Genomic DNA, 27,577 nt, shown 5'->3' on the forward strand with positions numbered 1-27,577 from the left:
GTCTCACCTGAGTTGCCAGGAGCCACCTGGGCCTGGAGACAGAAGGCCAGGCCAGCCTGAAGGGCACCCCTGAGCCAGGGCAGCAGAGGGCGGTGTGGGGAACATGGTGTGGCTGCTGGCTTGTGTCCTGGGGAAGGGGCACGGCTCGGCCTCTGAGCACTGTTGGGGACGGCCTAGAGCAGCGGCCACAAAGAGGACAGGCCGCCTTCCAGGGAAGCAGCACCTGTGACCAGCGCAGCAAGAGCGGGTCCAGCGCTGTGCGCAGGGCCTGGATGCTCCAAGAGCCAAATGTCAATGGGTCGGGCATGCAGAACAGCACAGTTGGTGGTGGGTGTCCTGCCAGCGTTTCCCGAGGGCCCTTCGTGGAGGCAATGAGGAATGAACTGGAGGAAGCAGAGCTCAGTGCGGGGTTTTCGTCAGCCTAGCTGTGGGGGAGCACAATTGTGGGACAGCAAAGGCCAATGGCCACATGTGGCCAGTGAGGCTGGGTGGAGGCAGAACTACGCAATGTGCAGCAATGCCAGGGCTCAGGGAGGCAGGCTGACCCCCAGCGCCCTAAGGCCACCATAAGTGGATTAGGGTGTCCCCAGGAAGGAGGTGGCCTGGCCTTGGGCACGCTAAAGAAAACCTGTGAGCTGGAAGCACGTCGACATCACCCACTTTCAAGGACGATCAGGATGGCTGGCCCAGGCTCTAGGTCCGAGCTGCCTGCACGGCAGAGCCCACAATGATGGCAGAACCTGTCACAGCCTGTGGCACGGGACAGGCATTCGCCCGAGCCCAATGGACACAGTCACAGGGTGGTGGTGAGAGAGCCCCAGGCCTTCCTGGGGCTGCTGGACACCGGCCCTGGGCTCTCCCCAATTCCAGGCAATGCAACCACTACCACAGACCCTTAGCTCATCTGGCCCTCATGTGTTTCAGGGGTCCCTGTGCCTGCACATGTAACTGGGGGACGTCAACGTCATCCTGAAAGCATAACTGGGTGAGAAACTTAGCAGCTGCCAGAACGCCGCCTGTGGTGCCCCGGTCTTGGACACTGAAGTGGAAATGGCCAAGTATAACTCCTGCGAACCTCTCCACCAGGCTGGGGCAGCGTGCAGGAAAAGCCACAGTCGGAGCCATCATGACACTTTGGGCTTTGGGGTTGCAGGGACCTAGACCCCAGAGCCCCCCTTTCCACTCTCCACCATGAAACGGGACAGACTGGCCGATGACAGTGCACTGCTGTGGTCCCAGCCAAGTGGCAGCTCCAGTGGCCCTGCTGTGGGGTCTTCGCTCTTGTCTCAGCAACTCGCCTGGGACACACCTACCTCGGTCCCGTCAGGACAGAGGTAGACGTCAGTCAGCCTTCCGGGGAGGACAGGAGAAGCAATCTCTCGGGGCTGCCATTCAGTCCGCTCAGGGGACCACGTTCCCTCTTCGGGACCCCTGGCCACGTGCTCGCGCAGCACAGACTTCGTGCTGGGCCACTTCGTGGCTGGCGCTTCCTAAGTGGACACGGCGAACAGACAACAGCAAGCTGGCCGGGTGCTCTGGGAGCCCCAGGGGGGCAGAGGGTGGAAGGTCACTGACAAGGTAGAAGGTCACCACACGAGGTGTCAGCGCCGTGTGTGAGATGGGGCAGCTGTCATGCCAAGGCAGCCCCTCTAGCTGAAGGACGCGAAGGACGCGAAGGACGCACACTGCTGTGCCCCACGAGCGCGCAGAGAAGGGCAGGCCTCGTGGGGGCCCTGTATGGTTTTGGCCGGTCACTTCGGCGGCCCTTGGGAGAACAGCTCCAACCATCACGGGCGTCCCGGAGGCTACATGGGGGGCACTCTGCAGCCTGACCTACGGCCACATGCCCCGAAGGAGGCCCGGCCGCTGGAGGAACCTGGGGCGGATGAGCCGGCTGTGCGGAAGCCCCGGCAGCACAGCCACACGGAGGGGACGGCTCGGGTGCTGGAGCAAGGCCGTGCCTCCTGCGACGGAAGCTGCCGCTCTCCGAAGAGACTCCTGCTCTTCTCCTGGGACGAGAAGTGGGCATGTGACTGCGAACAGCTCCCTGCAGGCATCCCCCGCCCCCGCGACCGGAGGCCCATCCCACTTGGCCCCAGTTGTGGGTAGGGGCAAGGGCTCGAACAAGCTGCATGGACAGGTGGCCCAGAACCCACGTCACCCTGAACTGGACTAATGTCTCTGCTTCCAATCCCACGCCAGGACGCTAACGACAGCTCCGCACGGCCTGGCGTCCAGAGGGGAAGCAAGCGGTGGAGCCAGCTTGTGGGGGGAGGGGAAGACCCCGCAGGGAAGACAGGGTTCTGACACCAGCTGCGGGGCAGGGCTTCCCACACCAAGCAGCCCTCCAACCCCAGCGGGGCTCCCGCATTCTACTCATTTCTGACACTGTCTACCTGGGCTCAGGGTCTCATCCCACAGGCCAGGGGCTCGATACCACTGTCCCCTGTGCTTCTGACCAACCAGCTATCAGCTGCCGTTCCCACGACCCCAGCCTCCAGTTCAGTATGAGCCAGAGCAGCTCTCGGGTCTCAGAGGAACATCTCCCCCACTAGATCCCAGCTTCTTAGAGGACGGACGGACTCAGGAACAGCCGGATGCGGACGCACAGCACCTGGCGTGGGGGAGGGGGGAGGAGCCTCCGTGTCCAGAGGCCACTCCCCCCACACCTCCACGTCTTCCCCAACCCAGTCCTTGGGGTTTTTAGGGAGGCACCATGAAGGATGGATGAACTCACTGGCCATGGGCGCTTCATCCAACTTCCAACTCCTCTCCCTTCCCGGGAGCTCAGGGAAGCTCCAGGCAAAGTTCCAGTTTCCGCTCATGTGGTTGGTCCCCCCTGGCCGCCAGCTCCCAAGCTTAGGCGCTTTCCAAAAGTCACCTCTCTAACGTGACAAAAGTCACCTTTATGCTCTCCTCACTCAGGACCTGCCAAAGTTAAAACCCTTGGTATTCTGGGCCAGGAATAGGGATGAAGACCGATTATGTATTTCTTACCATAAATCACAATGTTCCCGAAGCCCCTGTGTGGGGAGAAGGGCCCTGACGTACAGGCAGATGGCGCGGGCGGTAGCAAAGGGCTGAGCTTGCTGGCCGGGCACCCACATGGTGAGCCTGGAGAGGGCCCGTGGGAACAAGGAGCACTGCGGACCTCCAGCAGCAGATGCTGGTCCTGCGGGCTCTGGGGTCCCTCCAGGCACGCTCCCGGGCCAGGGCCTGGCCAGCTGGGACTCTCACTAGGACAGGTCTTCCCCTCGGCTTCCATCGCAGCCCCCTCTTCATGCAGCAGGGTGCCCTAAGAAATGGATTTTAACTTCCTTTTACCAGGGGTGTGGACGAGGCTTCCACGTCACAACTCCGGAGGGAGCCACCTGCACACGCTTGACTCCGCGTGGCATGCCGGCCCCCTGTCCGGCTACTGCGCCTGTTCTGTCTCAGCCGTCAGTGGTGTGGAGGCCCCATGGCCGCATCACACGGCAGCTTCCCCGCAAGGCACAGCCCACCTCTGCAGAGCCTCCCTTGGGTGTCCGCCTCACCACACAGCCACACAGTCCCCAGGTCCCTGGGGAGGTCCCCAGCCGCCCTGAAGGGTCCCCAGTGCTCCCCATCATGGCACACCTCTACACCTAAATGCTCCCAGGACACCTGGTTGGGGACAATTTCTTCTAAATAGCATGTGCTTTTCCAGCTTCTCCGAGCTGCAGAGCCCTTTCTCCGGATGTAGCCCTTGGCAAACGCTCCATACGGGAAGCAGTGTGGGTGCGCTGCCCTGGCAGACGCCGGACCACCTCGGGGGCCTGCCGCACGTTCTGGAAAGCACCCGGCGAGAGGTGCGCCCCGAATGCACCCCCCTGGAGCAGCCCTGTCTCGTGTGGAAAACGGGCGGGATCCCACTCCGCCACCGGGGGTCTTCAGGGAGGGCCCGTGAGGAACGGGAGGCTCAGGGGCTCTGGAACGAGCAAGGGAGCACGTGCTCCACCCGTCCCCAGCTCATCCACAGACATTCCCCATCAGTTCCGTGCGGGAACGAAACACGATCATCGTGAACTGCTTGCTGTCTGTCTTCTTCCCACTAATAGCATTCAAGTAAACTCTACTTACTAAAATCCTTTTGTGAAAATGCTTTCCCTGAAGATGCCAGCAAAACAGGCTGTCCGGCCGGGGCCCAGCAGCACTGGCAGGGAGGGTGTGCCCCGACACCCCTCCGCCTTAGGGCCTGGGGAGCCACACAAAGGGGACACGTGGCCGGAGGCCCTGTTCACCCATCCACGGGCTGAGTGCCTTTCCTTCAGTGAGCTGGGGGTCCGGCGCCAGAGCTCGAGGCAGGACGCTGTGACAGGACCCCAGTCTAGACAAGCAGGAAAGCGGGCTGCAGGGGCCCCTCCCAGGGACCGCCGGTCCCCCCTACACCCACAGGCCGCAGGAAAGGCCCCCTTTGGCATCATCCCCTGTCCCGACTTGGCTCTTCGAGGTTCATCAGGCTCAGGAAGCCTGGGAGGTTTGGCTCCCGCCCCTGGACAACAGCCAGCAGGCACGAGGGTCCTGTGCAGGCCCCCGCCCAGGGTGCTGTGACTTCGCTGGGGCACGCCTCTGCTCCCTCCCCAGCCACGACACCCCCCTGCTCCCAACTCCTCAGATCCAGTCACACTCGGAAGACCTCTTGTCTGTCTCTATCTTCACTTTAAAAATAGTTTCTCTCACTGCAGTCCCTGAAGGCACACAGCCCTCCGAAGCCCGGTGTGACGGCCGGCGCGCACCTGTTCCTCGTGCACGGGGGGACGGGGCACGCCGGCGGTGTGAATCCCAACAGACCTGCTCTCTCTTAGGTCCTGTCAGAAGAAAATGACTTTAGTACAGGTGACGTGCTTCATGAGGGAGAAGCAGCCACATTCGACTGCCCTGGGCCATCACACAGGCCAGGAAAGCCCTGGGACTGTCACCCAGACCTTCCACGATGGTGTTGGTCCTTGACTCCCGGCCCAGGCTGAAGACATACCCACGCACTTACACGGCGTACCTCATCCAGACTGGAGAACGCACACAGGTGAGAACAGAAGCCCTGTCCCCCGGCTCACAGGACAGAAACTCTTCCAGACATGACCTCCTGGGAGAGGCGCACCCATCCTCCACCCCCCACACATGCAGGGGCACGTGAGGTCTTGACCTTTAACCCACCAGGGCTGGCGGAGACCAGTGCCCCGCAGGCCTCACTCCCCTAGGCTCCCTGTGGTCTGTCGCACCCCTGCCCTGCTGCCAGGTGCTCAGAACGGACCGGCCGTGTCCCGCAGCGCTGGGAGGCAGGCACGTCCCTGCCGCCCAGGCTGCAGGAGGCAAGCATCTACCAAGCAGACCCCGAATGAAAGCGCATCCAATGACACGAGATTCCAACGACACGAGATGTGAAGGTCAGAGGGCATGGCTGAGCCGCCGCCTGGACGTGCGGGGGCTCAGAGCGCCACACAGACCTCCGCCCCAATCCAACCCCAGCTTGCATGAGCAAGACTTGAGGCCAGCCCTAACTCATGGGGATGCACACTCTCCCAGCCCTCCGTGAGGACAGGTGCCAAGGGCCCATGGGGCCAAACGCAGCACAACCTGCTTTCCCCCCAAAGATAGATGCTGTTCCCCCAGCACAGGCGCCGCGTGCACCCAGCTGCTCGGTGCAGGGCCCCAGAGCCCCTTCCAGCCAGCAGCACGTGCCCTCCGCCCACCTGCCCTCCCGCGGATGGCAGGCAAACGATTCTGCACAGAACACGAAGAACAACTTCCCAAAGTCATGCGAGTATCCAACAGCAGGCAAGCCCCTTGAAGAAGGGACCTACCCTCGGCAAAGTCCCCAGTTTTTGTGGGTTTCAGCCTAAGGGCAGCTTACACTCCAGGAGGAAGTCCTCAACCTCAGTGGCTTGAGGGACCAAGGACAACAGCAGCTGGCAAGCGAGAGGAAATGCTGGAAAGGAGAGAACCAAGGGAGAAAGCCCCAAGTTCTGTATATGCTCTGCCCAAATATGGGGGGCAGGGGGGACTGCACGTGTGCAAGGCTACGGGGGTCCTGGATTGCATGTGTGCAAGGTTAAATGGGTTCCAGCTGCGGCCACCACAGGAGGCAGGGTTCACAATGTGATGCCCACAAGGGAACTGCCTGGGTAAAAAGAAACCCCCTCCCACTGTTAGGCGAAATGCGACTGCTGTGGACTGAACAGAACCCCCACCCCCCACGGTTCAAATGCTGGAGCCCTCACACCCACGGTGACGGCGTTTAGAGATGGGTCCTCGAAGGAGGAGATGAAGGTTCAATGAGGTCATAAGGTGGGGTGCGGATGTGACGGGCCCAGCGTTCCTGGAGGAGGAAACACTAGAGAGCCCACTGTCCCTGCGCCGGCCCTCCTGGCCCTCTGTCTCACTGCCTCCGTGTCTCTCCCCACGGAACGCACCGAGGAAAAGCCGTGTGAGGACCCAGGGAGAACACAGACGTCCGTGAGTCAGGAGGGGCGGCCTCACCGAAAGCCAACTGTTCTGACGCCTTCACCCCGGACGTCCGGCCTCCAGAGCGGCGGGGGGACGCCGGCTGCCAGTTCAGCCGCCCGGGACGCAGGGTTTTGTTAGGAGGCCCAGTGGCCAGAAACAGTGAAGGAACCCAGAGGCCTTACACAGAACATCCAAACGTTCGGGAAACTAAACAAAATTTTTCAGCATACAAAGAAACGGGGAAGAAAGAGAATTGACAGATATTGACTCCAAAGTGGCCACGTGTTGGAATAAACAGGTTTCGGAAAAGCTGATATACCTAAGTTAAGGAGGGTGAAGAAAACGTTCATAAGAGGAATAAAAATAGAGCAAAACTCAATAAAGAAACAGAATTTTTACAAAACCGTATTAGCTTTCCATGGCGACTGTAAGGACTCGCCACAGGCTGAGGACGAGCCTCCAAGCCGCGGAAGCAGAGCTCATCTCTCGCAGCCCCAAGTCCAGTGACCGCTCCTGGGCCACAGCAAGGTGGTGGCAGGCACACTCTTGGGAGGGCACAGGGAGCACCTGTCCCTGTCCTCTTCAGCCTCGGGCGGCTGCGCCACACCGTTTGCACACGGCCTGCTCTGCGTGTGAGCCAACCTGCCTCTGCCTCCCGCTACAAGGACGACTGCGTGTGCGGCCCGCAGGGAGCGCAACTCCCACCCTCCTGCGGGGCGGGGATGGCACCGCACAGCACCTGCCTTCCCTGGCAGTCACAGTCAGCGTCGGTGGAACAGAGCGGGGACCTGATCAGCCGCGACCCAGCAGCAATCCCAGCAGCGACAGGGCGGGTTTCTGGGGTTTCTGGGGGTGGAGCGGGGAGCCAAACAGCAAGGAGTGGGGGTTGGGGGGACAAGGGGCAGGGGCGGGCAGAGGCAAGTGGTGAAGCGGTGCTGTCCTGTGCTTGGCCTCGTCCAGGCCAGAGGAGCTCCGAGCGGAGCTGCACGCCAGCCCCACCTCGACCATCGGGCCAGGCTCTCATGCCGTGATGTCCCATGTGCAGGAGACACGCCACCAAAAGCTCATCAGACCCAAACCAGGAAAGTCTCCATTTGAACAAGGAAAGATAATCTATAATGAATCGTGGAACACTACATCAAAAACTAAGGGTGTACTATATGTCGGCTAACTGGACATAGTAAAAAAACCCGATAATCCGCAGAGGCCAGCACTGAAACAACACAGACGCTGGGATGGCTGGCAGGGATTTTAAAGCAGCCACAATAAAAACGCTTCATGAGCAATGTGCACGTGCTTAAAACAAATGGGGAGGAAAAAATAAAAAAAAAAAAGATCTCAGCAAAGAAACAGAAGGTAAAAAGAAGAACCAGATGGGAAATGTAGACTCCACAAAGGAGAGGGTAAAGTGATCTGAATGGAGAGACGGTCTCTCCTATTTACTTAAACTAGTAAATACTGACAGCACATGACGATAAGACCATGTTAACGTGTACAGCATAATACTTAAAGGAGCCACTTAAAAATCTGTACAAAGACACGGAAAAACAGTATAGATAAATCAAAAGGAATTCTAACGAAATGGTTGAGTAACCCAAAAGGAGGGAAGAGGAGTAACAGAAAAGAAAACCAGAGAACAAACACACTACAAAAATAAAATGACAGCTTTAAGTACTAACAAAGCAAACACATCACATTATGATATAAATGGTCTAAATGCACCAATTAATAGAGATTGGCAGAATGGAGTAAAGAAAAAATATGTCCCAACTACATGCCATCTAAGGTAAACATTAATAATAATTAAAAAAAATTAGGAATGGCTACATTAATACCAGATGCAGCAGACTTCTGAGCACAGAAAATAATAAGCAAAGAGAAAGATGGAAAATAAATATAAAAAATAAAATAATAATTTTTAAAAAGTCTCTCCATCAAAAAGCAATCTTAAATTTATGTGGGCCAAACAAAGACACAAAATTCATGAAGCAAAAACTGATATAGTTAGTGGGGAAACAGACAAATCCAAAGTTATATTTGGAGACTTTAACACTCTTCTCTCAACAAATGGTAGAACAGGTAAACAGAAAATCACCAGCCACCTAGAAGAATTTACCACCATCCATCCAAATGCAGGGTCTGACATTTGCAGCACTCCAGTGGACAAGACTGGAGCACACCTTCTTCATAAGCAGGGAGTATTCTCCCAGGTAGACTGTGCCCTGGGTCATGAAATTAACCTCAACAAATTTAAAAGAATTAAAATCACATAGAACGCATTCTCTGATTACAATTAAGCTAGAAATCAATAAAAATAAAAATAGGAATGTCTTTAAACAATAGAAATTTTAACAACACACTTGTGAGTAATTCATGAGCCAAAGAGGAAACTTCAAGTGAAATTTGAAATATACACCAAAATGAATGAAAATGAAAGTAACAGTGTATCTAAATGTGCGGCATGCAGCTAAAGGAGCACAGACAAGGAAATTTTAGGATTAAATGCTTAAATTAGAAAAGACAAATGGCCTCAAATCTGTACACTAAGACCCCACCTTCAGAAACTAGAGAAAGAGAATCCCCCAAATCAGAGAAGGGTTGAAATAATAACTGTAAGAGTAGAAATCAGTGGAATCAGAAACAGAAAAATAATAGAGAAAATAAATGAAACAAAAAGCTCATTCTTTAAAAAGCTCAATGAAACTGACAAAAAGGAGAAAAGACACAAATTACCAATATTAAAAATGCCACCAGGGCTGTCACTGCCGATTCCACAGTATTAAAGGGATGGTAAGGGAATACTGCACTAATACTAACCCTACACTATAAACTAGGCAAGTCAGGTGAAACACAGCAGTTCCTTGAAAACTACAAACTACCCTAAGTCACTCACTATGAAATAGATTATTTGGGTTACCCTATATTATTAAAGAAATTGAACGTGGCTTAAAAACCTCCTGAGAAAGGAATCTTCAGATCTAGCAATTTTACTGGAGAATCCCAATTTTGTTAATGTTTAACAAAATTAATGCCAATTCTACACAATCTGTTCCAGACAAAAGAAGACAAGGGAACTCCATCTAGCTCCATTCAAGAGGCTAATATTACCCTAACAACAAACTCAGAGACAGAACACAAAAAGAGAACTATAGGCCAATATGCTTCATGAACACGGATGTAAAAATTCGCAACAAAATACAAGTGAATGTAATCCTGTGATACTTAAATATAAATACACACTGTGACCAGGCAGGATTTATAGCAGGGATGCAAAACTGTTTCAATATTCAAAAATCAATCAATGTAATCCATTACATTGAGAGATTAAGAAAAAAAATCACGATTATAACAATTCATGTATAAGAAACATTTGACAAAATTCAACACCCATTCATGATTTAAAAAAAAACAAAAAACTCTCAGCAAACTAGAAATAGAGAACTTCAACTTAATGAAGAGCATCTACAAAACACTTACAGGTAACCTCATACTTGATGGCAGACGACTCAATGGCTTCCCCCTGCCCCATGATGAGGGGCAAGGCAAGATGTCCGGGCTCATGTCTCTTACTCAATACAGCAATGTAGCCCCAGCCAATGCAATAAGGCAAGAAAAGGAAATAAAAGGCATAAGACTGGAAAAGAAAAATCAAACCACCCCTATTTAAAGATGACAGAATAGTCTATATAGAACATCCCAAGGCAACTACACAAAGTCTCCTAGAACCACTAAGTGTTTTATAAACGTCACAGGATACAAGATCCACGTATAAAAGTCAGTTGTATTTCTACGGACAAGAAATGAACACATGGAAACAAAGTAAAAATACAACACCAGTTACAATCACTTAAAAAACGAAATACTTTGACGTAAACCTAACAAACATATACAGTACTTATCTGCTGAAATCTACAAACACTGATGAAACAAGTCAAATATCTAAACAATGTAGGGACACATCATGATCAAGGAATGGAAGAGTCAACACAGTAAAGATGTCCCTCTTCCCCCGATAGATAGTAAGTCGAATGCATTTTGTACTAAAATCCCAAGAGTATTTTTTAGATATAGATAAGACAATTCCTACACGTATATGGAAAGTCAAGGAAACTAGAATAGGCAAAACAATTTTAAAAAAATAAAGTAGAAGAAATCACATTGATTTTAAGATTTCCTATATAGTTGTTGTCATTTGGACAGTATGACACTCTAGACGGATAAGCACACAGATCAATGGGACAGAAGAACAGAGAACCCAGAGACAGACCCAATAACAGTCAACTGATTTTCGACAAAGTGCAAACACAGCAGCACCGGGGTGGCTCAGTCAGTGAAGTGTCTGCCTTTGACTCAGGTCCTGATCTCAGGGTCCTGGGATCGAGCCCCGAGAAGACAGTGTGCTTCTCCGTCTGCCCCTCCCCCCGCTCATGCATGCTCTTCTCTGGCTCACGCTCTCTCTCTCAAATAATAAATACAATCTTTTTTTTTTTTTTTAAAGGTGCAAACCAATGAGATGTAGGAAGGACAGTCTTTTCAACAAGTGATGGTAAAGGAACTGGACATTCATCAGCAAAAAAGCAAATAATCTAGAACTGTACCTCGCTGGTGAGCCGCAATGGACTCGAGAAAACAAAGGAGAAACGCTTCAGGACCCAGAGCCTGGTGAAGAATTACTAGACGCGATACTGAGCTCCAGCCAACAGCCAGCATCAGCCACAGCCATGAAAAGGGTGGTCTTGACTGTCTCCCACTCGCGGCTTCAGAGAGCAACCATGTGAGTGGAGAACTGGCCCAGCAATGAGACACATTACTTGGTGCTTTAAATCGCTGACTTTGGGGTGATTTTTGACTTAGCAATAGGTAACGAACGGTTCCTTCTCTCCTTCAGTGGCTCTCTCTGATGTATGGGGTCACATCAGACCCCCAGCCAGGCTCGGTACCACCTGCCCCTGCCTATCTTCTCCGTCACCCATTTTCCCGAATCCCGCTCTTCTACCTCTCTGAACCACAGTCCGCTCACCACGCCTAGTCTGAATCTCTGCTTCCGACATTTGATACGAGAGATCACGGACCTGCTCCCATACACACACACATCACAGTTTCCAGCTCCCCGCCTCTTCCGCACCCCTGCCCTTTTTCCTTCGCTGCTTCCCCAGGCCCCGCTGACAATGGGCTTGATGGCGCTGGGCCGCTGGAATGCTGGCAGGCAGGAGGAGAGCAGAGGCTTGAGCGCACTCCTGGGTGTGAGATCTCCCCTCGTGCTTCGGCTGGCACCCCAAGGAGAACACGCCTCGGGGAGTCGCTGGTACAGGAGAACGGGGCTTAGACCGTGGCCAAGCCAGCCTGCACAGGCATGACTTCCTGCTGGCCGCCACGGCCACCGCGAGGGTGTCTGACCGATACACTCTCCGTAAGTTATTGCCTCAGCTTCAAGATCTTTCGAACACAGCTGGAATCCCACCACCTCCGTAGAGCCATCCATATTTTTCAAGCCATAAAAGTGTTTTTCCTCCTCTGAATTATCATGGCCGAGCTGAATTATCATTAAATGAGCTGCTCCTTTGGCACGTCTCCTTGGGAACACTTGAAGGGGGCGGTGCGGAAAAGTGAGTTTCCAGCTTGAAAGGACGAGCCGTGAAACACTTGTGATCATGGCAAACAGTCCTGCTCTGTGCCAGGCACTGTGCTAAGGGCTCCACGCACGCTCCTTCTTCGAATGAGGAGCTGCTGTCAGCATCTGAAACTGAACCGAGAGATGAAGCAACTTGTCTTAAGGTCAAGTGGCCGCCCCACGCCAGCCGGAGCCGCAGAGCCGGCAAGCACGTAGGGAGGTGCGTGCAGACTGCCTGGCTTTCACTCGCTGCTTCCTCCACGCATCCTGGAGCTTGGCCGCTGCCCACCCCCCCACCTCCCTCTCATCCCTCCACCCCCCACCCCCGCCCCGGGAGCACCTGTGGCTCCGCCTTCCCCACCTGCGTTTCAGAAGAGGACAGAAAGCCCCCACGTCCGTCCCCCAGACACCCCCGGCCCGTGGTCAATCCTCCTTCAGGTGTTGTGTTTGTCTTCCGTCCAGGTATCTGGATGAAGCGACCAACCAGAACTTGGAAGGAGAGGGGAGGCTGCGGTTAACAATGGAGGAAAAACCCCAAATTGTGTGATTCAATCTGCCTTAACAGAAATTCCTCAGAGGAAGCAAGTATGAATCAGAAGCGGTAATGACAGAAAGTCAAACAAGGATGGCTGTTTCAGGCTAATGTATGTGAGGCCAGATGTATTCGAGACAAAGGAAAATTAACCTAACACTGCTAACACAACAAGTCACTCCGTTGCTAGTAACGGGACAGGATCTTCCAAGTGTGCCGGGGCACTGTCTTGAGTTCAGCTTGGTGTCCCCTCATGCTTCCTTTTCTCTTCCAGGATCTGTGACAGCCTGGACTACTCGCCACTTCACCCTCCAGCTGTCTACAGAATAACACAGGGCAGGGCAGGACCCCAGGTAGTAGGGCGCCCTCCTGCACCTCCCACCCGGGAGGTGTGACTTGTTGGGGACAGTGGGGCCTTACTGGGCAGAGCACATGGGCCCCAAGCGTTCCTGCCCAGGCAGCACGACCTGAGTCCCATCCCCTGCAGGACAGAGGCACGCGGCCCCCCCTTCAGCCCAGCCCACGCTGAAGGCAAAGACCAGACCCGAACCAAGGGGCCAGTCTGCGTGCCATGAAATTTAGTTATCATGCTATTTGATCAATGAGTTCTTCAGTACACATTTATGAGACTGACGTGCTGCCCACTGCGCTAAGAGGGCCGTTTCAGTATACATTTAATCTAGAAACAGTTTTCATAACCACCTTGCAATTCTCCTGTAACAAAACCAAGAAAAGTCCTTCAATGTCATCTAATACCCGGACGCCATTCAAACTTCCAGTCGCCTCAAAGGCATCTTCTTAAAATTGCTCTGTTTAACCATAATCCAAATACACGTTACAGAGTGCCTTTCCTCTAAGATTATTCTGTAACCGCCCTCTCTGTCTACATGCACTTTATCTGTTGAACCACAAGTCATCTGCCCTAGAATCTTCCAAATTCTGCATCTGGCCGACATGTCCTCTAGCCTTGAGCTCTGTAAAGGGGCAGCCAGCTCCAGACGCTTGCTTGGGCCATGGGCTCCCTCCCTCCCTCCCAGCTGATGTTGTGGCCTTCCCGCAGTGTCCGACCACACGGCAGAGCTGACCGCGGACTGTCCTCCCTCCCGTGGGTGACGCCTCCGTCGCGAACTTCCCTGTGAAGCTTTTCAGCTCACAGGGCAGCAGGCACTGATTCACTATAGATTCTGTATGTCATCAGGGATCCCAAAACGGTGATCTTCTACTTCTGCACTTCTCTCCGTGACAATGAGCTTCTATAGGTAAGACCTTCAGCTCATCCATGGTTGGACACACGGTCTGCCGTGCAGTCTCCGAAGCAAAGGACAGGCGCAGGCTGGGTTTCTCACGGCTGTGTACTGATGGTCGATACACCAAGTTGGTTCATCCCACTGACTCCGGACAAGAAGACTTCCCGCTGCTCTTGATCCTCAGATGCGTTCGGACTCGGGGATTGTTAGGGGTCTGCCGTCTCTCACGCAGGGACGTACGTAGGTAGTACCTGTTCCTTTTCCCGTTCAAAATGTCACATCTCTGGTGCCCAGAGCCTGTCGAGGTGGACCGTGTCTGACTTTGGAACTATCTCCTTAGTCCTGACAGCTTCCTCACTTGTAGTCAAAACCAGAGGTTACGGCTCATCTTGCACACTTCCTTGAGTGTATAAGAAACCTACCCTTTCAGTAGAATAAAATAGTACATAGCGACCACAATCAGGGTGTTTACTGTTTTGTGGCTGCTCCTAGGACTTTTCCCATGAGCCGTGCTAGAGTATGGGTTACAAAGTAAATCCTATGGTCCGCCCAGAGAAAGGGGAGAATATTCAGCGCTAGAAAGAAATGAGCTGTCACGCCGTGAGAAGACACGGAGGGCCTTGAACGCAGTGAGTGACAGAAGCCAAGCGGAAAAGGCTGCATACGACAGTATGGTAGCCCGTAAGCAGCTCTAATAATGTGGGAAGACAGAGATCACACCGCGTGTATCTGCGGCCACAACAGAACTAAACTGAAAATCAGTAACAAAAACATATCCCGAGCTCTCCAAATACCTGAAAATGAACACATTCTACAAAACATACAGGTCAAAGGAAATATTTGGTAATTAAATTTGGTAATCAAATATTTTGATAATTAACCACCTGTCAGAATCTGTGAGGGGCAGCCACAGCCGGAGCGTAGAGAGAAATACGTCATAGTAAGAAAAAAGAAAAGTCTACAGAATCAGTGATATAAGTTCCTACCTTAAGAATGTAGAAAAAGTAGCGTAAATTAAGTCCAAACTAAGTAGAAGGCAGGTGCGGCAAGCAGAGTACCCCAACCCTGGTCTCTGGCGCCTGTGGACATGTGGCCTGGCAGGGCACAGGGCTCTGCGGACACGATAAAGGTCAGCCAGGAGACAGGGGAGGCCACCAGGGCCCTCTGGGTGGGGGCACGCCGACCACGTGCGTTCTGCCAGATGGAGATTCAGCATGAAGCAGAGAGAAACGTCATGGGAGGAAGGCTTGGAGATGAACAGTGCTAAGGTGGGAACCAGAGGAAAGGACCATGAGTGGGGATGAGAAGCCTCTGGAGCCTGGAGGAGCAAGGAAATGGGTTTTCCCAGATCCTCCAGAAAGGCGTGCAGGCGCCTGACCACCTAACTGCAGCCCAGGGACACGCTGCTGGGATCCTGCCCCTCAGAACCGCGAGACGGTAACTCTGTGTTCTTTGCAGCCACCAAGTTGCCGGTAACAGGTCAGGGCAGCGACAGGAAGCCAATACAGCTGGAAATAATAAACACACGGGAGTCGAGGAAAACAGAGACAAACCATAAGGAAAAGTGAAATAAAGTTAGTAACCTGTAAATATATAAACAAATGGAAAACCCACAGACGAAGAGAAAAAGAAAGCAAAAACCTGGATGAACGAACCCGAAAGATCGGCTGTCAGAACAAATCCTCCAGCTGTCAAAATGGCGGTGTGGGATTGTTATGAGGAACGAGCTCGGGCCGACACATATGCCAGCTGAGACGAACCGGGCCCATTTGGAGCCACAACGCTAGGAAGGGGACAAACCCCGTGGGTGCTGAAAAGGTGGAGTCCGTTGTCCAACGCCTTCCCGTCCAGGAGGCACCAGGCCCTGGGAAGTTCCAGCATACAGATTCCCAGCAATCGCACACACTCTACAGAGCAGAGCATGAGGAGGTCATTCCAAAGTCACTGTACAAGGCAAGCTCAACTCCGATTTTAAAGTCTGACAAAGATAAAAACAAAAATTAGAGCCCCCTCTTGTGACTGTAGGTATAAAAGGTCTCATAAAAATATTAGCAAAAAAAAATTAAAATTAAAATTAAAAACAATTCAAGCATCAAGGCCAAGGAGGGTTTACACCAGGAATAGTTTAACGTTTCCAAAATATATCAAGTAATTTACCAAGTTAACAGGGTAAAGGCAGAAAATGATCATTTCAATTAACGCAGGAAAAATCATTTGAGAACTTTCCATACCATGCTTGATAAAAATCTTCAACAAACACGTCTTTTTCTATTAGGCTGAAAACCTTGTTTTCTGATGACATCAGTCTGATCACCGACTCGCCTGATCCCTCAGCGTGCACACGGGTCAGGACCTTCAGGGTTGGGTCACAAACAGGGAAACCACAGTGAGAGCTGGAGGACGAACATAGGACTGTCACCGTCAGGAAGGCGGACACTGGAGGTGAGGCCCGCATTCGCCCTGCTCGTGCCTGATTCCAGAATCAGGGTGTCCTCCAGGCTGGCGTGCAGAGACTGTATATAGGGGCTGCTGCGTCAGCTCTGGAGAAGGAACCCTAAAAATCTGTGTGAAATATTCCTCCTGTCTTTGGCGAGTCCTTCACTGAGTCTGCATGAAGTGAGACGCTGGGACTCGGGAAACTCACCAGGAGGCACGGGTCACGTGGCCAGTGCAGGGGGAGCCAGTGTGGGCAGCCGGAGCAGAGAGACCCCAGCCAATAAGCAGACCGTGCTTTCTGCTGAAGTCACACGAAGGTGACTGGGAGGGACGGCAATGGCCCGGGATTCAGGCAAAATGGAAACAGATCTGTCTTAACAGAACTTGAGCCCTGAGAGGGCCCAGGTGACCCACTTGCCCTTTCTGTCCCCAGCAGAGCACAGGGGACCCATGGAGAGCCCTGCAGTGCTTCCCCGCCCCTCCTCGGGACGCCCAGTGCCGCTGAGAACTCCCGCTGGGCCGCAGAGCAGCGTGGGAGGCCGGGCTCCGGAGACAAAGCAGCGGGCAGGGCACGTGTGGAGGGGGGTCAGACAGTCAGATCAGCAGAGATCTCAAAGTGGCTGTGACAATGACAATGATGTGACAGAAAGCGGAGAAATGGGAGACAAAATGAACATGAACTAGCTCAGTGAAGAATGAAAATTTAAAGAAAAAACACACCTAAAACTGAAAATTTCCAAAATATGAAAGAAGAAAGTCAATGGACACAGCAGAAGCCCGGGTTAGTGACCTTGAAGGGCGGTCAACAGAGAAGGTCCAAATGGAGCACAGACAGCGAAAACGGCTAGGAATGCAGGAAACCCCAGACGGGGCAGATAGGAAGGACTTGCCCAAACAGAAAGTCCAGCGTGAGAGCAAGAGCGGCCGTATTATTACCAGTTGTCTGTGGAGCCGTATGACCGAGCGGCATGGCCGTGGGGACAGCCACTTGCCATGATTGATTTGTCCCATTTGCTTGCAATACCAACTTGACATTTATATATTTAAACTAATTGATTTCCATATATTTTCAACAGTTAGGACCTGCTTTCTCATTGTTGGGCATAGGCCCTGGGATCAGGCTCCTGCGGGGTGTCCAAGGAGACACTGAGGGAGGCCAGGTGGCCAGATCTGGATTGGATCTGGGGAGAGAGTCTCCCGTGGAGCCACGGAGCCCACGTGAAGAGCCGGGAGAGCAAGCAGGACGACCACACTTTGAGGCACTGCAGTACCTAACACAGGCAACAAAAGGAACCTACGTCAAGTCAGGAAGGAAGGTTCCCGAAGGCTGGGAAGGCCAGGGCAGGCAGGACAACAGCACGGGACGAGAGGTCTTCCGAAAGGGACACGAGAGCAGCCAAAACGGACTCACTTTAAAGATGAGCCAGTTGTGCGTGAGCGGCGGCCCACGGCTCCGGGCTAGGAGAGGCGGCCGTGTGGCCTTGGGGGGCTGACGCCCGAACACAAGCTGGGCACAACACAAGGCTATCGTTCGACGCCATTCTAAAAGTTCGGGCCATGCAGTTGGCGAATTAGAGGTACCTGGAAACGGCAGATACTTGAAAAGAAAGGGTATTTAAGTTATTATTGGTGATCATGTAATTCTGTACCGAATGCGCCCCAAGCTACGAGGGCCACCAGGACACAGTTTAAATTTACTATGATGGCAGGACACAAGCTAAAGATGCACAAGTGAGACCTACGAGGTGTCCGTGATGCGTACATCAGAGACCTACAGCAGGACGTCCGGAACGACCAAGGGTGGCCTGAATAGGGGCTGTGGAAGATCTGCACCAGGCAGACGCCCAAGTCCGACCGGATGCCCAGGATGGAATACGAGCAGGGACCCGCCAGCCACTTCCCTGCACGGGAGCCCCCGCCCCTGCCCAGCGCAAGTGCGCAACTTCAAGGGAGGCCGACCACGTGCGGACGCGGACGCTCATCCGGGAGTACAGACACGCGAAATAAACCGGAGTTTTCGAGAAAACCGGTTGGATGAGTCATAACACGGCTTTTTTGTAGGAAAAGACAAACGCCACCGAGGAGTACGTCAGAGCCCTCGGGACGGGGCGAGCACATGCGGTCAGCTGCCGGCAGAGGGGGCACGTCTCATCCGGACAGAAATCCCGAGTACCTGCAAAAGGGCCCTCAGACGAGCGGCTGATCCCTTAAGAGCAAAACTCGACAGGACAAAGCAGCTGTCGCTCTCGGCATCCCCGTCGTGTCCAGCCCCACAGAGGCTCGTGGGGTGCCGGGCCACGTCTGCACCCCACTTCCCAACCTCACCGGGCACCGCTTCTCTTCGCCGAAGGAGTCGCCGTGGCTCAGGGCTGAGTGCGCAGGCAGAGTGTCCACGCAGAGAAACCGGCTCTCGACAGAGAGAGGCTCCCAGGGGCAGGAGGCCGCCTGCTGCATCGCCCGGAGCCGGGGCCCTCCTCCAGGCTCACTCGGGCTGCGGCTCAGTGCGGTCCGTGTGGCTGTACGAGTGACAGGTCCCTCTCGGGCTGTCGGGTGGGGGCCGCTCTCACTCCCGGACGCCACTGCACTCCCTGGTGCGGGACCACAGTAGAAAACCTCCCCCATCTCGAACCTTCTTATGCTTCCAAACTCAGTCTTCCTCTAGCTCCAACTTCTAGATCCAGACTGACAGGGCTCGTGTGATTAGGTCAGGCCCACCTAGACCGGCTTCCTTCTGATGCACTCAAAGTCAACTGATAAGAAGCCTTAGTTAGATCTACAAAATCCCTTTGCCAGGCGATGTAACAACCAGGGGGCAATGTCCCATGTCCCACCCCCTTTAAAGAAAGAAGTTAAGCAGGGTTTGCATACCAGTGAAAATTTGGGGAGCCATCCTGGAATTCTGCCCACCAGTCATCGCCTGACTTTTGTGAGGTTCTCCGGTAAGAGGTCTGGAGATAGATCCGGAGGCAGATGGGTGGGCAGGCCTGCCTCCTCCGGCTCCTCAGTGGGACAGGAGGAGGAGGGAGCTGGGGCAGGGGCAGCTCCTTTTCTACGAGGCAAGTGGAACGACGCAGACATTCCAGGAGGACGCAGACCTGGGTATGGTGGCATCTGCACCAGCACTGAGGCTTCCGGAGGTGGGGGGGCTCTCAGACCCCACGAGGACATTCCCCTGGGGTGTGGACACTCCCCAGCCTGTGATCCTGGTCCCTGGTGGGGTTGGGGGCTGCTGCTCCGCAGAGAACCCTCAACTCCATGGCCTGGGCTAATCCCAATGACTCAGCTGCTCTCAGATTCAGCTCCTCATTCTAAATAGGGACAGAAAATACCCACCTTTCAGCGTTACAGAAAGTACCCTGTAATTTGCAAAGTGCTATATACAAATGAAGAATTTTCAGCCTTATTTTCCCGGGATAATTCTAGAGCAAGAAGAAGAGAGAAGAGAACAGAACGGAGCACAGTGTGGAAGGCACTCGCTGTATTATTTCTCCCGGCAGGAGGCCTGGGAGATAGTGCCCAGGTCCAAACAAGGCCACGGTTTGCTGACTGCCGCTGGCCTGGGAAGAAAGGCCGCCTTGTGCTACACGCTCTGGGGGACAGCTTCTCTGACCGCTCCCCAGCGCACAGGGCCAGGAGCACGCTGGAAGGGGCTGGTCCTTCCAGCCATGCCCCAGCACGGAGATGCCACCAGACCAGGTTTGGTCACCTCTGCACCGATTTCTGCTCTGATGCCCCGAGGGTGCCCTTACTAGAGGGCCCCACCTCGCTGCGGGGCACCTGAAGCGGCAGCAGGACAAGGAGCCAGCTCCGCACGTCAGTGGGCCGGGGAGCCTGACCACGGCGTCCTCTCAAGGCCCCGCTCTAGGGGAATGACCCGTACTTCTGACTGCTCCTGCCCCTCCCCTTCCTTCCAAGAACTCTGCTCTGATCCCCCAGCGACCGCTTCAGTCCTACGCAAGGAAGCCTGCGGGGCTCTCAGAGCCTCTCCTACGTCGCACACGGTTCCCTCCGCTCTCTCCTCCGTCCCGGCCAGGGTCCCCGTTGCTGGCTCCGAACCAGGCACACAGAGCAGGGCTGTGTGGCTGCTGTGTGGCTCCCAGCTCCACAGCTTCCTGTCCTCAGCTCATGTGTGCGTCCGAACTTCCTGGGCAAGGGTGACGTGAGGGCACCTCACTGCCTGCACTCCCAGGCTCCTCCCTGACCTCTCCTCGGGCCTCCCCTCGGGCCTCTCCTCATGACCTCCCTTCACGGCCTCCCCTCAGGGCTTCCCCTCATGACCTCCCTTTGGGCCTCACCACAGGGTCTCCCCTTAAGACCCCGCTGGCAGGCGCCCCGCAGGAAGCACCTCCTCGAGCCAGCCAGCTGACAGGTCACGCTGCGTCACGAAGACGCCCTCGGCAAAGGAGGGGGAGAGCCCAGAGAGCTCGCCGAGGGCCAGCCTGCACCACAGGCCGACAGACCAGCTCAGCACACGTCCCTGAGACACGAGAGGGGAGTGCACCGTGAGCGTGACACACCCGCGAGTCCCCACAGTGAGATCGCTTCACGTGGGTGCTCGCACACCGTCCTGCTGTCCCCGCGGCATCCTCTGACCTTGCGCGGCCGGCACAGGCCGAGCGCCCGCCATGCCAGCGGCAGGCACAGGCAGGGATGGGCCCTCCATGGCACACAGCGCCCAGAATCCTTCCAGAGAAAGCTACGTCAAAAGCAGGCAACGCGCAAGAAGCCTCCGAGCAGAGCGGGGCAAGGGCAGTCTGCCGCAGGGAGTCGCGGCTCTGGAGCGACGGGGTCAACCGAGTGACTAGACCAGCGAGAAGCCAGATGCGATCGTCTCCGCGGTGACCCGAGTGGAGAAGAGCACACGCAGTGAGGGCGTGGAATGCGGAGTCTGTCTGTACCCTGACTGGCCTCACCCCTTCCCATGGCCACCTGGCCCCTTCCCGGGGACAGGCCCCCGCAGCCCGTGCTGTGGGCACGGAGGAGCCGGGTGAGGCCAGGCCAGCGGCCCTGGGCAGCACTGAGGGTCCACACGAGGCTGGATGTCAACAGACGCATGTGTCCACCAGAGGCCTCCGGCAGCCGTTGCATCCAGGTGGAGAGTCCTGCAGGGCGGGCGTGACAAAGAGACAAGGGGTAAGGAAGGCAGTGCTGTGGCAGGACTGGGAGAACCTCCAGGGCCAGGCTCAGGCCAGCGGGCGCAGCGACAAGAATGTGCTGGTCACTAGTCGGCGGCTTCTGCGTTCAGCTGCCTCATCTCCCAGAAGGACACCGGGGTGGGGCCGGAGGGAAAGTCAGTTGCCAGGCCCGAGGACCCGGAGAGGGAGACGGAGAGGGAGACGGTGGGGAGAGCAGAGGGCAGATGGCCAGTGTGGCCTTAAAGAAGGGACTCCTTCCAGGGCAGTGGCCTAGAGGCACGCCCACAAGGGGGCGCGGGGCCGCCAGGGAGGACGGCCGGCAGCGGAGAGTAGGCGCTGGCTGTGTGGGTTCGCTAGAGGCCTGGCGCGGAGGGGACCCAAGGTCACCGCCAAGCACACATCTCCAGAAGCACCCGTGTCGCTGAGCCAGCCGGACTCAGAGTACCTCGTGAGCACAAACCGTGCACACAACCCCTGCTCCGTGGCCAGCTGCGGCGACCGTCCCTGAGGTGTTGCAGGCTGCACGTTTCCTCTGTCGCCAGGGCCTCCATCTGCAAAAGGAGACGGCGTCTCCACTCCCCAGGGACCTGGTCCAAGGTCGCTGCCAGGATGTGGTCCACGGGGTTCGGGGCCCCCAGGCTAGCTCCTGTGTCCCGCTCTTGGTGGCCGTGAGCAGTGGCCCATGCAGGGACAGGCTCTGCTCGGACGCAGAGAGCTCCGGACGGGAAGCAGCTGTGTGCCCGGCACCCGCGCTGCCATGGGCTTAGCCGGAGCCCAGTTCTCTGTGCCCTTTGCCCTCGGCCTCCAGGCCACGCAGCCGCTTCCACCAGCTGGCTCGGGGTGCGTGCGCCGGACGTCTGCGACAACCGCACAGAATCCATCGGTTTTACACGTGACAGTGGAGAAGGGTGACCTCGGCCACTGTGAGGAGCTGCACACGTGGCCAGACCTTCCGCCAGACACCGACCCGGGGCCTCCCGGCTCAGAAACCCGGACACGGCTGCAGGAGGCTGCTCGTCCTCTTCTCGTTCCTTGTGTGTTACTCTGCTCTAAGGCGCTCATTTGTTCTCACTGGCAGTCCACCCGGAAGGAAGTACCGGGAAACCAAGACAAGAGAAAGTCTGGTTCCAGCATCCGGACGCCGCCCGGGGCCGCAGCTCACTGGCAGACCCCTGCCCGGCACAGCCCAGCCTGTCCTGCTGCCAGAGTCTGGGGGCGCTGGCCGGAGAAGGGCCGTCCCGGTCTCCAGCGAAGAACTGACTGCACTTCTCTGCCAGCCTTTTATCAATCTGAAACCTCAAGAAGTCTCATAAACTATTCCCAGGAACTTCCATGCATCCTTTGTTGCTCCCGCTGCTCCCACTTTGGCCCACGTGCTCGTGTCCTCCTTCACTCATTCATTCGGGAGCGGTGGGCCGCCACATTCTTGGCTGTGAGAACTCGAGTGTGTATTTCCTAAAAACAAGGACAGCCAGAGCACCACGGAACGATGACCGCAACCCGAGCATCTAACATCGATGCAATGCCACCCGCCAACTCCCCGACCACCCGCTCCCCAGGCCCGGCCACCAGACACACTCTCACTTCATTTATTAAGCCCATGTTTTTTAACACTTCATAAAAATAACAGAAGAGGGCCTTCTAGAGCTGTGAAATTAGAAATGCTGCATTGTAAACCATGCCTCCCTTCTCAGAAGGTCAGGAAAATGAACTTCATGTGAGGTCAAATCCCACGAGTGTTTTTAAAGATAAAAGAAAATAAGGAACAAAATCACTTCCTTGCTAACAATAAACATACGTCACAGACACACGAACAAAAAAAAATCTGGTACCTTTAAAGTGATTAAAAGACATTTAGATGAGGGAGGAGATGAAAAATTGGTCAGAATTAGAAAAACTCAGAAATTAGGTCATAGAATTCACGGAAAGATTCAGGAATAAAAATCACTTCAAGAAACTAAGATGAAACTAGACGGCCCACAAGACTAAATAACCAACACAGAAAAACAGAAGAAAACTTGTTAAAACAAAAAGGAAAACAAAGTGCGGCCAGGGGGAAGGCAGCGGGGCAGCCGGCGGGGCGGTCGCTGCGCAGCGCGCTCCTGGGCAAGCAAGCAGCGCTCGGACCCCGGCGCACAGCCCATCTCCTCCGCTGACGTTCTATTCACGGCACGCGCAGCTGTCCCCAGAAGGCAGAGCTACCGACGGGATTTTAAGATCACCTGCACAATCTGCTGATCTCATAAAGCGGCTAGGGGAACTCTGACGTTTTCTGTGCCGTAAAACAATTTACAGACCTTAAAAATAAATTTCCGGGCACCTGGGTGGCTCAGTTGGTTAAGCAACTGCCTTCGGCTCAGGTCATGGTCCTGGCGTCCCAGGATCAAGTCCCACATCAGGCCCTCTGCTCAGCAGGGGGCCGGCTTCTCCCTCTGCCCCTCGCCCCTTTCATGCTCTCTCTCTCTCTCTCAAATAAATAAAATCTTTTTAAAAAAATAAATAAAATAAATTTCCTTTAGGACGCGTTAGGGTGTGTAGGACCGCTCTAATGGCACGGGAGTGGGATCCCCGAGCCCCACTCTGGTCACTTCCATAGTGACAGGATATGCTGACTTATCACATCCTACTGAGGCCCTTTCATTAATTTACAGTTTTTCTAGAAGATTATTCATACTACTCGATTTTCTAGTTTCTCTGCACCGAGTTTCTTGAAACAGCAGTCTCTGAGAGTTCTACCACCTTCCGCAAAGGCAGTGACATCTACTTTCTGGTTGAAGTTTTGCCTTTTTCCCCCTTGAGAAGTGCTAACAGTTAGTTTCACGGTTTCGTGGTCTTCTTCCAGAATTTATTGCACCAAGGAGCCAGTTTTCTTGTTCGGCCGCTGTCATCTCTACCTTCACTTTCACGAAGTTTTCCTCTTTGGTCACAGCTATTTGCTAATTCTCTCTGCGGGCTGCCTGCTTTATTCGAAGCGGTTTGGCTTCCTGACGTCTTCTCCAGAGACCGGCTGGCAGCACCTTCATGTTTTGACACGTGTTGTCGTCTCCTCTTCCGTGCTTTGGAAACAGTTTATGCCTTATTGAAAAGCGTCCCAACTCTCCAGGCACATAATGAAGTCTGGGTTATTTCCGGTTCTCATCTTGTGGGGTATTCCCCAGTTTTATTGTACGTCGTGATTTCTGCTGATGAAAAATAAGACTTTCTTTAAAACCAAATTCACGCTAAGTCTACTTGTGAATGGCCTGGTGTGCAGAAAGCGAGGAAGGGAAGGAAGCGGGGAGGAAGGGAATCCTGTGCGGTGAGAACCGAGCTTGTAAAGAGCGCAGTTCTAATCCTTCAGAACTGTGCGCATTTTTCTGTCTTCTCGACTACTCGGTTCAAGTTTCCTAGCACTGGGAAGTCTTTCCTTCATAAATTTTATTCTTGGAAGGTTTTCCTTCATAAATTTTACTGCTATGCACTTATATACATAAAAGTTCACCAGTGTATCTTCTCAGAGGATTGAAACTTATTAAAATGAAGTAACTTTGTCCCATCTAGTGTGTTTTGTCTTTTTCTTGAACACAGGCTGCAGCTTTGAGCAGCGGCAGTACCGTAGCCAATGAGGTTGATCCGCGGTGCGATTACTGCTAATTGAAAACAAGGTTGCCAGGCCTGCTTTCCGGTGATTAGCATTTGCTTAGTACCCTTCCCATTAATAGCTTTTCTGTTCCTGTGTCACTGTCATTGTCTTTTATAAGACAATCTGAGTTTTGCCTTTTAATAGAGAGATTTAACATATATTTGAACTAATCCCTACATAATGTCTTACCTTACATACCTTCTATGACTTCCGTTTCTAATTTTTTCCCTTCTATTCTACTTTTGGTGACTTAATCAGGTTTTCTTTGTTCCAGAGTTCTTTCTTGACAAGAGTTGCAGGTGTCCAATCTGTGCCTTGACAGTGGCCGCCAGCACATTGTGAGCTGGCCTCAATGTCCGTTTACGTCACCACGGGTTCAGGAAGAGCCCGCACACTCCCTGAAAGACTTGGGATTTAGGAAATGTGTGCTTTTCTCTTACTTATCACCACATAACTACATACACACGAGATTATTTTCAACTATTTAATTTGCATAGCAGTATGCGTCAAAGATGATTTAGAGGCAGCTACACGTCACGCTGGACTAACATTGTTCTAGACGGCTGTCCCTTGCTCACTTTGTCAGTCGTCGGGGGAAGTCTGGTAACCTCTCAGTCCCTGACTACATGAAAGCACCCTTCCTCCGTCTTTCTATTTGAATCTAGTCTGGTTATCACTAGAATTCCAGGTTGAGGATCATTGTTCCCCAGGACGTTGAAGATATTGATCGAATTAATTCTAGGCTGCAAACTGATCGCTGAGACTCTCAATGCCAGTTGAAAACCAGACCTTGGCTCCTCCTGCTCACAACTTTCTGGAGTTCCCTGGTGGGATACGGGAATTTGGCCCAAATGTCTCCAGGTGATGTGGTTTCACACTTCTCCTGCTCAACATTTACCGTCCGATGCATTCTGGGCGCAGAGAAGTGTTCTTTTCCCATTACCCTTCCTCAGCTTTCTGTCTCTCCTTCTCAAGACTTCTAGGAGACAGAAAATGGAGCTTCTCCAACTCACTTCGGTCTCACCACGCACTCACCCACCCCGCTGCTCGGTCCTTGAAGTATTCACTCCTCAGCAGCTCAGGCTCCTCCAGACCTTTGTTCCAGAATAGCTCTCAGGACTCTGGATCTGCAGTTCAGAATAGCTCTCGGTAACCAAGGATCTGTGTTCTAGGATAGCTCTGGCTCCTTCAAGGTCTGCGTTCTGGAATAACCCTTGGCTTATCTGTCCAATCACCCATTCTTTCTTTGTTTCGGTCTGTTCTGTGATTCAAGCCATCCCAATGATTCTGCTTTGACTTTCCCAAATCTTTGGTGGCTTCTTTCGAAGGAGCAATGTCTTCCTTCAGGAGTCGTCTTCTCTTCATGCCATGGACTCTTCCCTTGTGCATCGTGTTTTGCTGTGTTTGCTGCCTTTACTGCTGGTTCTCAGATGCATGACAGCTCTGGGCGATGCACACAGTTCTACTTTTAACAGGCTTGATTTGCCCGTCAGGACACTAGCTCTGTTTAGTCTGGGGGCCTCTGCTGCCGAAGGGCTGGGACCTGGTGCCGTACGTGCTACCGTCTTGTTCTCTGCAGTAGCTCCCTGCCGCTCTCTGGAGTTGGTGGCCGGCTGGGACACATCACTGGACTGCCCTGGCCCAGAGCAGACACTTGCAGTGGGAATCGGATGCTCCCCTCCCTGACCTTGCTGCACACACTGCAGGGCTGGAGGGGCTGCCTGGCCCTGCTCCTCTGAGACTCCTGGGGTCCACGGGTCCTGAGACAAGTGTCTGCATTCTCACTCTTCTCTGCGTCAGGCCTTTCCACTTGTCTTCGGGGACGTCTGAGTGCGTAAGCATTGCCTGTTTCTACCTCTGAATAACCAAGCAGAACCTGGACCCTTGGACTGCGGTTATCCTGGTTTCATCTCATGTCATGAATTTCTGTGCTTCTGTTACCTTAAAATTTCTGCCTCTTGGGGGATTCTGGACAGGGTGACAGTAGCCATATATTCTCAGGTAACCATCCTGTTCCAATCTGCACAAGAACGATCTGGGGGCTGATTTGCACAGTCTCTACCCCCTACAAGAGAAACCCCTACTTAGTTAGCTACCCAAAGTCTGAAAACACCCTTTGTAACGGTCTGGTGGGAAAATTACTCTCAGCAGCTCTGACCTGGAGCCCTTTGTGTGGCCCCCTCTGCTTCCCAGCCTGGCCGCAGGGGCAGTGGTCCTCCGAGGTGCAGGTTGAATGGGCCTGGGGACAGGGAGGCGATGACGAGCAGGACCCACCCCTCAATGCTGGGAGCCAGGCCGGGCTGTGACTGACGGGCGGCCCTGCGCAGGCCGCTGGGGTCCGAGGCAGAGCTCACGAGCAGATGAGGCCGGAGATGAAGCACGTTCTCACTTTCAGGAGCGGAGCCTAACCACGCAGTTGCTTTGTGCTTACTTAAAAGTTACCCTGCAATTTCCCTGTTGTCTGTAATTACCCCGTGTCACTACACAACACTTGCCACGTAGTTAAAGGGTTGGCAGTTACCATAGAAA

General features: G+C 53.9%; 1 protein-coding gene and 1 pseudogene across 10 annotated transcripts in view; one reads left to right on the forward strand and one right to left on the reverse strand.

Annotated features, from left to right (window-relative positions):
• Positions 1–27,577, reverse strand: part of PCBP3 (poly(rC) binding protein 3) — a 247,388-nt gene that overhangs the window by 99,551 nt on the left and 120,260 nt on the right. The window lies entirely within an intron of this gene.
• LOC122910946 lies at positions 24,999–25,194 on the forward strand (annotated as a pseudogene).

Source organism: Neovison vison, chromosome 6, assembly GCF_020171115.1.
Source record: "Neovison vison isolate M4711 chromosome 6, ASM_NN_V1, whole genome shotgun sequence".
NCBI lineage: Eukaryota > Metazoa > Chordata > Mammalia > Carnivora > Mustelidae > Neogale > Neogale vison.